Raw genomic sequence first — 12124 nt, 5'->3', positions numbered from 1 at the left:
TGCCGTAATTAAATAAATAGCCTATTGACCTATTCAGTTTGTTTAGTTCTTAGTAGTTTTGACTGGTTTTAAATCTTTTGCATGTGTTCCATTATTAGTTATTTAATTACTTATGATAACACTATAGAGTCTAGAAGTGTGCAAGATAGAAAAAATTGACTAGACTATGCAAGGAAATATACAGTGTATGTGTTGCTTTTAGAGTTATTTTTAAATTGCTCTAAACAATGAAAAATTCATTAAAAACATTTTGCAACCTAATGAAAATTGGCATAATGCCAAATTTCCAAAGTATTTTATTTTGAGATGATGTCATCTTTGAGGCAATTCTGTGCCATAGATACCATGGTTAGTACTACAACCCTAGGGAGCCTTTTTGTATACTGGTGACATAAAGTTACATATATGCTATCATCAATAAAAGATTTGATGTGTTATATGTGAATATTATTTTTAACTGTTTTTGGTCAGAACAATTAATAGTTCAATTGCTCTGTTTAGCATCATTGGCCCAATTTTGTTTTGAAACATAAAGTAAAAAATTAGTGAAGAAAAATAATCTGCCCTTCATTTAATTCTTTTTTTTTCAATTAAATCTTTATTGTTCAGATTATTACAGTTGTTCCTCTTTTTTCCCCTCATAGCTCTCCTCCACCCAGTTCCCACCCCACCCACTGCCCTTACCCCTCCCACTGTCCTCATCCATAGGTGTACGATTTTTGTCCAGTCTCTTCCTGCATCCCCCACACCCCTTTCCCCCCAAGAATTGTCAGCCCACTCCCTTTCTATGCCCCTGGTTCTATTATATTCACCAGTTCATACTGTTCATCAGATTATTGATTCACTTGATTTTTAGATTCACTTGTTGATAGATATGTATTTGCTGTTCATAATTTTTATCTTTACCTTTTTCTTCTTCCTCTTCTTAAAGAATACCTTTCAGCATTTTATATAATACTGGTTTGGTGGTGATGAACTCCTTTAGCTTTTTCTTGTCTGTGAAGCTCTTTATCCGACCTTCAATTCTGAATGATAGCTTTGCTGGATAAAGTAATCTTGGTTATAGGTTCTTGCTATTCATCACTTTGAATATTTCTTGCCACTCCCTTCTGGCCTGCATAGTTTCTGTTGAGAAGTCAGCTGACAGTCGTATGGGTACTCCCTTGTAGGTAACTGACTGTTTTCCTCATGCTGCTTTTAAGATTCTCTCTTTGTCTTTTGCCCTTGGCATTTTAATTATGATGTGTCTTGGTGTGGTCCTCTTTGGATTCCTTTTGTTTGGGGTTCTCTGTGCATCCTGGACTTGTAAGTCTATTTCTTTCACCAGGTAGGGGAATTTTCTGTCATTATTTCTTCAAATAGGTTTTCAATGTCTTGCTCTCTCTCTTCTTCTGGCACCCCTATAATTCAGATATTGGTACGTTTGAAGTTGTCCCAGAGGCTCCTTACACTATCTTCATATTTTTGTATTCTTTTTTCTTTTCTAGTTGGGTATTTTTTGCTTCTTCGTGTTTCAAATCTTTGACTTGATTCTTGTGATCCTCTTGTCTGCTGTTAGATCTCTGTATATTATTCTTTATTTCAGTCAGTGTATGGTTTATTTCAGTCAGTGTATTATTAATTTCTAGTTTGTCTTTTTTCATATCCTCCAGGATCTCACTAAACTTATTGGCAGTTTCTAGAAAATTCTTGAAAAACCTTAAAAGTGTGGTTTTGAACTCTATATCCAGTCGTTTGCTTTCCTCCATTTCTGTCATTTGTGACCTGTTTCTTTGTCTCCACATTTTTGATGCTTCCCTGTGTTGGTAGAGTGGTTTTGTGTGCTAGATGTCCTATAGGGCCCAGTGGCTCAGCCTCCCCAATTACCTGAGGTGGACACTCTTGGTGCACCCCTTTGTGGGCTTTGTGCACAGTCTCGTTGTAGTTAAGCCTTAATTGTTGTAGGTATTACCAGGCCAATTGGTTGTGAGAATCAGCTGTATCTACAGTGGGAGAACTTCTGTGCTGAAGACACCCTTATGGGGCAAGACTTGCTTCAGTGGGGCTTTGGTGCTCACTGAGTCTGCCCCCTGAGTGTGTGTCCCTTATGGATCTGAGGAGTTGTAATCTGGATGGTCCCACTCTGACCACTGGGTACACTGGCTCTTGGATCTAAGGAGGTGCCAATTTAGCCTCTGCCTGAGGCTACCCAGCACGAGCTATGGAGAGATCTGCAGGTTCCTCTTCTTTGTTTGGGGTTTGGAGGTACCCAGATGAGGCCCAGGTGTGAATCAATGCAAGCTGCTATGAGGCCTTGGGCCTTCTTTTGGATGTTCTGGGTCTCTCTAACCCAGCTGCAATTTGTTAGGTAATTTTCAGATTGCAAAGGACCAGGCCTTTCATATGCAAAAGCCTCTGGGCACAGCTTGGGTAGGCCGGGGTCTCAGGGGATCAACAGGGCAGAGCAAACAGCTATGGCTGATCCTCAGCCCTACCCTAAGAGGCCCCGCATCTCAGTGTCCCGGTAATCGCTGCAAGCACCTCTGAGAGAAAGCCGCCCTTGAGTTCCGACCCATGCCAGACAGTCCAGTTTCTCCCCGTATGAGTCTGGGTCCCCAGAGACTCGCCCAGAACTGGAGCTCAGAGCAGTCGGGAGCTTGAGACTCCCTCCCCATTGAAAAAGACAGCTGCGTCCTCAGTTGCCAGCCCTTTCCACGTGTGCCTCCGTACCTCTGCACTTTACTTCCGCACCTCCTCTGAGTCTCAGTGTGCTTCTCTCTTTCCTTCTAGTTGTAGAATTTCCACTGAGCCAGCCTTCCTGTAGTTCTGGATGATGTCCGTTTTGTCTTTTAGTTGTATTTTTGAAGTTGTTGTGGGAGGCAGCAATTTCCCGTGTTTACCTATGCCACCATCTTGGTTTCTCCCCTTCATTTAATTCTTAAGTTATCTGTTGTCTCAGAATTACCATTTTTGAACCTTTAACTCAGTGGCTGAGATCTATTTAAAATGTGACCATCTCTCTTGTCATTTTGTCAATGAATATTAAATCCTCTCCATGAATGAGCCCATTTTTACCCAAATTGTTAGGAAATTAATTTATTACACTAACATTTTAAAGCATTAAACTTATTGCTTAACTATTAAATATACAATAATTATAGGAAAAAATCACAAAATGCTAAGAAAACTAATATAAAGATGAAAAGGGTTTCTAGTGAACTAATCTACAAATCAAGTAAATTCATTATAAAAGTAGTTATACTCTAATAATAATAGGGCTCTTTATAGACCCAATTAATATCATCCAACAAAGATGATCTTGTTTAAGTTACCTCATTAGAGGCCAAGCAAGCTTTTGAAGTTTAACTGGAGCAACATTTTCTGATACTTGACACATTTTTATCTAATTTTCATATTTGTAAATGGATCAAGTTTTCTTATAAAAGGTTCAGAGCTTTATGTAAGTCCGAACCCATGAGTCACTAATATCTTTACACTTAAAGTAGGAGATAATTGTCAATTTAATAATATCTAAAGCTTTTTAACTAGCTAGTTAACTGGTTTCTTATTAACTCTTTGCTTGAGATAATTGAATCTCCGTTTCCTTCTAAGGCCCCAAAATACAGTCATAAGCAGATACAGTCTCTGTCCTATGGAGCCTGAGGTTGAATGGATCATAAAAGCTGACATTCTTTTTACAGGTTCACTACTGTGCTAAATGCATTGTATACTATTTCATTTAGTCACCTAATCCTACAAGGCGTTAATATTGTTATTTTACAGATAAAGAAAACTGAAGCTTATAGACTTTAGGTAACTTGCCCAAAATAAGTAAGAAATGGAAATGCGATTTCTTTCTGGAACTGTCAAATACCACAATCTGGATTATTACAGCTGTATAAGTCTTGAAGTCTGCTCGTGGAAGTCCTTCAATTTTGTTCTTCTTTTTCAGAGTTGTTTCGGTTATTTTAAGTCCTTTGCATTTCCATTTGAATTTTAGAATCAGCTTGGGGAAAATCTTAATATTGAATCTGGTTCAGTAACTTAGAAACACTTTGATCTTTTGGAGTCTTGCTTTAATTTTTTAAATCAGGACCAGACCTGCATTTAGTTTAGGGATAATTATTCCCCACTACTGAAGCATAGCCTACTTGGTGCTCAAATGGTACTGGAAACAAGTATTACTTCTGGTCCCTACCAGCCAGTCACCATTCCCTCTCCTTTTACATGGTTCTTTCTCCAGTCACACACATTGCACTGATCACCACTGAACTCAAGGGGTCTCTCTGAAGATCTCTGGCATTCTCCCTCTGCATGTCTCTCCTCTCTAGTTCTCTGCCCTGTGAATTCTAGCAGCAGGGCTTCCCCAGACTCCCACCTCTGTCTCCTCAATTCAGATAGACCTCTGTGTTCTCCCTTCCTGTGCTGAGGCTTGGAAACTTTCTCCAGGCATAAGCTAGGATGGCTGGGGGAACTAGAGGATTCTCCTTATTTGTTTTCGATCGCTCCAGATTCTTTTTCCTTTTCTGTTTGATGTACAATGTCTTAAGTTCCATTGTTTTCCTCTTTTATATTAGATATGACAGTACCTTTTGCAGTTAAGTTAGATTGTAAATAAAAGTGATATGTGTAAGTTCTAGCTCATGCTCTTAGTAGAAAGCTACTTGCCCATACTTCCTCTTTCCCCTTCCGACATGCTGTTGTGAGAGAGGATGATGGAGCAGCTAGGTAGGAGGACCCCAGGCTCCTGGACAACTTCATGGAGCAGTGCCACCCTGACCCTCTCACCACCATGAAATTTCATGTGAGATAGAGAAATGTTATAACTTTTTTAAGCAATTACTATTTGGGTCTTTGCTAAAGCAACTAATATACTAACCAATTCAGCCAAGAGAGGTAAATAACTTTCATTGAGTCAATGAATAAATCCAGATTTACCTATGATCAAAATCATAGTCCAGTATTTCAAAAAGTTGGATTATTTCTGCATTATTTTCACAATTTTCCCTGCCCACATACTATTTGTGTTATTATTTACTTTATATATATATTTTTAAATAGATGATTTTTATTTTTTTTAAATAGATGATTTTTAAAAATTAAGTCTTGTTTTAAGAAATAATAGACATTAGCCCTGACCGGTTTGACTCAGTGGATAGAGCATCGGCCTGCGGACTGAAGGGTCCTGGGTTCGATTCCAGTCAAGGGCATGTACCTTGGTTGCGGGCACATCCCCAGTGGGGGGTGTGCAGGAGGCTGCTGGTCGATGTTTCTCCCTCATCGATGTTTCTGACTCTCTATCCCTCTCCCTTCCTCTCTGTGAAAAATCAATAGAATATATTTTTAAAAAAGAAATCATAGACATTAAATCACCAGTCTTTGATGTGCTCTTTATGTATTTTTCTAGTACACATCAAAATAACTATATACCTATTAATGCAAAAAATGTTCATGGACATTTTGTACCACCTGGTTCTCATGGTAAACAATGAGAAATACATTGTATGTTGATTTTGCCTCTCAATCATTTTACACAATGACCACATAGATCGCAATGAGTAGAAAGATGAGTCTCAACTGGGGAACTTCATTATATTATACACTTTCCCCGCTTCATCCCCCCAGTTGGAGTTTTCTGGAGAGTTGTTAACAAATTTCCTATGTTATTTGCAAATATAATGAACAGGCCTATAACTTCCCAAGGTTCACCTTGAGGTGTAGCAGCATTCCAATCTCAGTGGACAACTGAGCCCACATACCTGCCTGGCTCAGAAAGGAGGTGACCACATGCAAGCCAAACTCAGAGAAATCTAATAATACACTTGTTTCCATTTTAGAAAAATAAAATTGTAACATAGACAGAAATGACATTGGATGCACATAAGTTGCTTTTCCACACACAAAATCACTGGCTACTACAAGTTTTGACTTAGCTACTAACTTGCTACATGACCTATCCTATGCTATGTATCCTCTTTGGTTTTCATTTTACTGAAGTACAAAATGAAGAGTTTGAAAGCATGCAAAAAAGGATAAATAACTTCAATGTAAAGAGTGTGCCAAAGTCATGAATTGGCATTTCAGAAAAAATAAAAAGTTTAAATCACAGCAAACATAGGAAAGATGTTCAACTTTTTTAGTAATAAGAAACATTCAAATTAAAGTAAAAATAATGTTATTTTATTCCCACTAGATTGGAAAAAATTAAGTCTAACAAAATTTAAGGTTAAAGATGATGCAGAGCAATGAGAAAGTTTGAACAATATATTGGAGTGTTATTTGATACTAGAAGCCCAGTGCACGAATTTGTGCACCAGTGTGGTCCCTCGGCCTGGCCTGGAGGATTAGGCTGAAACTGGCTCTCCGACATCCCCTGAGGGGTCCTGTATTGCGAGAGGGCTCAGGCCAGGCCAAGGGACCCCACCGGTACACGATCGGGGCCAGAGAGGGACACAAGAGGTTGGCCAGCCAGTGAGGGATTGTGGGAGGGCTCCAGGGTGTGTCAGGACCATCTTGCTCAGTCCCGATTGGCCAGACCCCAGCAGCAGGCTAACCTACTGGTCAGAGCATCTGCCCCCTGGTGGTCAGTGCATGTCACAATGACTGGTCAACCAGTCAACTGTCTGCCCCCTGGTGGTCAATGCATGTCATGGTGAGTGGTTGAGCAGCCTTAGCATATCATTAGCATATTATGCTTTGATTGGTTGAATGGATGACCAGACACTTAGCATATTAGGCTTTTATTATATAGGATTATCTAGTAAAATTAATAATATGCATGCCATAGCAGCAATTTGACTTCTAGGTATACATTCTAGAAACTGTCTTAGTAAGATAGACCAGAGGACACAGAGAATATTTATGGCATTCAGAACAGCAAAAAACTGGAAACAATTCAAGTGTCTATCATCAACTAGAGAATAGATAGTGATATAATCATACAATAATGAAAAACCTGGATAATAGGCATAGACAATAGGAATTTGCAAGTCTTGTACATGATACAAACTTTAAGCCTGAATGAAATCATACATAGAACCCTGTAGTGTGAAATGAGAAACTGGTTGAGAATGGCAGTGGATAAGGGACCATCAAACTCCCTCTTCAAAAAGGCAGTGGAAACAAAGCCATGTATAGTAGTTCCCCCTTACCCATGGGGGATACATTCAAGAACCCTCAGTGGATGCCTGAAACTGTAGATAGGATCTAACCCTATATATACTTTACTTTTCCCTAAACATACACAGCTAACTTATAAATTAGGCACATTAAGAGGTTAACAATAATAATTCATAATAAAATAGAGTAATTATAACAATAAACTGTAATTTTGTGAGTGTGATTTCTCTCTCTCTCTCTCTCTCTCTCTCTCTCTCTCTCTCTCTCTTCCTCCCTCCCTCCCTCAAAATATCTTATTGTTTCGTATTTACCTTTTTCTTCTTGTGATGATGTGAGATGATACAATGCCACATGATGAGATGAAGTGAGGTGAATGATGCAGGCATTGATGAAGTCCACGAGGCAGGTAGCCTATATAGCACAGATACGCTAGACAAAGGGATGATTCACATCCTGAGCAGGACAGAACAGGATGACAAGAGATTTCATCATGCTATTCAGAATGGCATGCAATTTAAAACTTATGAATTGGTTATTTATAGGATTTTTCATTTAATATTTCACACTGTGGTTGACCATGGGTAACTGAAACAGGGGAGAACAAAACAGATAAGGGAGAACTATTGCAAAATCTTTGTTTTAATAATCATCTAATATGAATTTCCTTTTTCCTTTTTAGACTGAATGATATTTTCTATCAGGTGTTTTTTTAAATATATATTTTTATTGATTTCAGAGAGGAAGGGAAAGGGAGAGAGAGAGAGAGAAACATCAGTGATGAGAGAGAATCATTGATCGACTGCCTCCTGCACGCCCCCTACTGGGGATCAAGCCTGCAACCCTGGCAGGTGCCCTGACTGGGAATTGAACCATGACCTCCTGGTTCATAGGTTAATGCTCAACCACTGAGCCACATGGGGCGGATTCCATAAGGTTTTTTAAAGTTAGTCCTTATTTGTAGTTGCACATATCTAACATTTTATAATGTGCAAAATTATTTTATAATCATTCACTTTTTAAACCTTAATAATAATATACTGGGTTTCTGAACTTAAGCTATATCAATTTGGAATCATTTGAGTTACTCTGTATATTGTATTTACTTTGCTAGAATACAGTAAATTACATTTTAGAGGCTTCTGGAAAACAGAGGTTATGCTTTTTACCTAATAGCTAGTGGAATGTAGACTCTAGATTCTGATTTAGCCTCGTTATGCTATTGCTTCTTAATAGATGATATGCAAACTCTTCGTTAAATTATTTTCTCAAAAGTCAAAGAGAAATAAGAAAATTTATTTGAGAAGATTAAATTTTATTGACACTAAGGATACTCAGGCCACATCATCAAAAATTTTATGGCAATATCAGTAGTGCCTTTTAAATTAAATGACAAATTGGAAGAATTTAACAACATATGGTCGCTTTTTCTTGACATATATCATTAAGAATATATCTTTTTATCAAAATGTAAAATACCATCTGGGAGAAGTAACAATTATTCTATTGGTCTTATACATTAAATTAATTCACTGTACTTTAAAAAGTAAATATTTTCTTATTTTTCCTTTTTCTTGTGTTAGAGCTGTATTTATTTATAATACTCAGAAACTGAAAAATTCAAAAACTATAATTAGGTATAACAATTAAAACTGATTTTGAACAGAAAACAATGTGTTTTTTAAATTCTTTCCAAGCATTTCTTAAAAATTCAAATGGCAACAGCCCTCTTCTGAGATTCATAATTGTAAAGCTGGGCTATTTGAAAAATTTACTGTTGCAATATCATATTAGACACATAGTCAGACTTTGTATATAAAAGAAATTATATGTATATGCATATAATGCTCTTTAAAAATGGGAGGAAATTTTTATAAGGTCAATGCAATTTGAGAGGGTATGTTAGTAATGCTACTAAGCTAGAGATAGTCATTCATTGAACAAACCTGTCAGGTTCAGAAGATACCAAATGAACAGAAAAGTTTCTCTGACACAATGTATATATTACATATTCAATAATGTGAACTTTTGGCAATTTATAATTCTAGGAAGCATATCAAACATTTCATAATTGCATACAAAGCCACAATGGGAGTTACCCAATGAATGCTTTAAGCATTAGCATGTAATATTCATATCAGATAAGCGGTCTTTCAAATTCCATAAATTTGCCTATTTGTTTATTTTTAAAGAATTGATTATTTCAAGAGGGGCTGTATCTGGATTTAAAATGTTTCTGGCCCTGGCCAGTGTGGCTCAGTTGTTTGGGCGTCATCCATTGCACCAAAAGGTTGCCATTTCCATTCCTGGTCAGGGCACAAGCCTGGCTGTGTGCTCAGTCCCCTGTAGGGCGTGCAGGAGGCAGCCAAATGATGTACCACTCTCACATCAATGTCTCTCTCTCTCTCTCTCTCTCTCTCTCTCTCTCTCTCTCTCTCTCTTTGCTTCCTTTCTCTCTTTCTAAAAATCAATTTTAAAAAATCTTTTTAAAACATGTCCTGATCCGTTTGAGTATTCTTAGTAAGCAAAAGTACTTGGATAACTATTATTTTAATTTTTAGTACATTCTGTGCCCAGGCCATGTTCTCTGTTCTCAAGCTTAAAGTTTAGATGGGGCCCAGCTGGGGTATGTATCTCAGTGGTTGAGCCAAGAAGTCACCAGTTCAATTCCTGGTCAGGGCACATGCCCTGGTTGCAGGCTCAGGCATGCAGGAGGCAGCCAATTGATGTTTCTCTCTCATCGATGTTTCTATCTCTTTATCCCTCTCCCTTCCCTGGTGTTGCTCGGTGGATAAAGCATCAGCCTGTTCACCAAAGGGTTGCAGGTTCGATTTCCAGTCAAGGGCAAGTACCTTGGTTGCAGGGTCCATTCCCGCCCCAGTTGGGGCACATTCGGGAGACAATCAATCAATGAGTTTCTCTCACATCAATGTTTCTCTCTCTCTCTCTCTCTCTCTCTCTCTCTCTCTCTCTCTCTCCTCTCTCCCCCTCCCTCCTTACTTTCCACTCTCGCTAAAAATCAATGGAAAAAAATCCATGCATGAGGATTAAAAAAATAATAATTAAAACATATTTAAAAAATAAAACATTAATTTTTTAAAAAATATATTTTATTGAGTTTTTTAGAGAGAGAAAGGGAGAGGGACAGAGAGTTAGAAATATTGATGAGAGAGAAACATCTATCACCTGCCTCCTGCATACCCACTACTGGGGATGTGCCCACAACCAAGGTACATGCCATGACTGGAAATTGAACCTGGGACCCTTCAGTCCACAGGCCAACGCTCTATCCATTGAGCCAAACTGGTTAGGGCACAACACTAATTTTTTTAAAAAGTTTAGATGGGAAGGCAGATAAGTAAAACAGGGATGATAGAGTTTGATTGTAGGGTAATACACATGGCTGCTATTAACTGACCACGCTCCAAAAAGGTGGGTGAAATGTGGGCATAGGAGATGGGAGAGGGACATTTATTTATTTTTTGTAAATATATAAAATGGAGTTGCTAGGTGAAATGGTAATTGTGTTTTTAACTTCTTAAAAAATACCAGAACAATTTTCGAAGTTGTTATACCATTACTGTTAACTGTATGGTATATATTTTTTTCATCCTCTTAGTTTCAATATATTTGTGTCATTGAAACTAAATTGTGTCTCTTGTGGACTGCACATAGTTCAATCTTTTTTTTTTTTAACCTATTCTGCCAATTGCTGCCTTTTAATTGGAATGTTTAATCTTTACACTTAATGTAATTACTAATAAAGTAGTATTTACATTTGCTATTTTGTAATTTATTTTTTAAACTTGTACATTTTTTTTCTATTCCTCCATTACTGCTGCCGTTTGTGTTGAATACATACTTTGTAGTGTGCCATTTTAATTCCCTGTTATTTATTTTACTATCTATATTTTAAATATTTTCTTAGTGGTTGCTCTAGGGATTAAAATTACCAATTATAACAATAGTAGAGGCCCAGTGCACAAAATTCATGCACTTGGGGCGGGTTCCCTCAACCCAGCCTGCGCCCTCTTGCAGCCTGGGAGCCCTCAGGGGATGTCCAACTGACAGCTTAGGCCGGCTCCCTGGCAGTTGGACATCTTTAGCGCTGCCCTGGAGGCAGGAGAGGCTTTCACCACCACTACTGTGCTTGCCACCTGTGAGCCCGGCTCCTGCATCAAGTGTCTGCCCCCTGGTGGTCCGTGTGTGTCATAGCAACCAGTTGTTCTGCTATTGGGTCGATTTGCATATTAGCCTTTTATTATATAGGACTAGAGGCCCGGTGCACAAAAATTTGTGCACTTGGGGGGGAGGGGAGGTCCCTCAGCCCGGTCTGTTCCCTCTCACAGTCTGGGACCCCTCGGGAGATAACGACCTGCTGGCTTAGGCCTGCTCCCGGGTGGCAGAGGGCAGGCCTAATCCCTAGGTGCAGCCCCTGGTTGGGCTCAGAGCAGGGCCGATTGGGGAGTTGGGGCGCCGCCCCCTGTCATGCACAGAGCAGGGCGGATTGGGAGGTTGCAATGCCACCCTCAGTCACGCTCAGGGTAGGGCCGATTGGGGGGTTGGGGCACCGTCCCCTGTCACACTCAAGGCAGGGTCGATGGGGAGGTTGCGGCGCCACCCCCTGTCACGCACAGAGCAGGGCCAATCAGGGGGTTGGGGCGCTGTCCCCTGTCACGCACAGAGCAGGGCGGATCAGGGGGTTGGGGAGCTCCCCCCTGTCATGCACAGAGCAGGGCGGATCGGGGGTTGGGGCGCCGCCACTCTCACACTCAGGGCAGGGCCAATGGGGAGGTTATGGCTCTACCCCATCACACACAGAGCAGGGCCCGTGGGGTGGGGGGGGTTGGGGTGCCACACCCTGTCACACACAGAGCCACAGGGCAATGAGGAGGTTGGGGAGCTCCCCCCTATCAGGCACAGAGCAGAGCCGATCAGGGGGTTGGGGCACCTTCCCCTGTCAGGAACAGAGCAGGGCCGATAGGGAGGTTGTGGCCCCGCCCCCTGTCACACACAGAGCCACAGGGCG

This window comes from Myotis daubentonii, chromosome 7 (assembly GCF_963259705.1).
Source record: "Myotis daubentonii chromosome 7, mMyoDau2.1, whole genome shotgun sequence".
NCBI lineage: Eukaryota > Metazoa > Chordata > Mammalia > Chiroptera > Vespertilionidae > Myotis > Myotis daubentonii.
Note: the sequence above shows the minus strand (reverse complement) of the source record.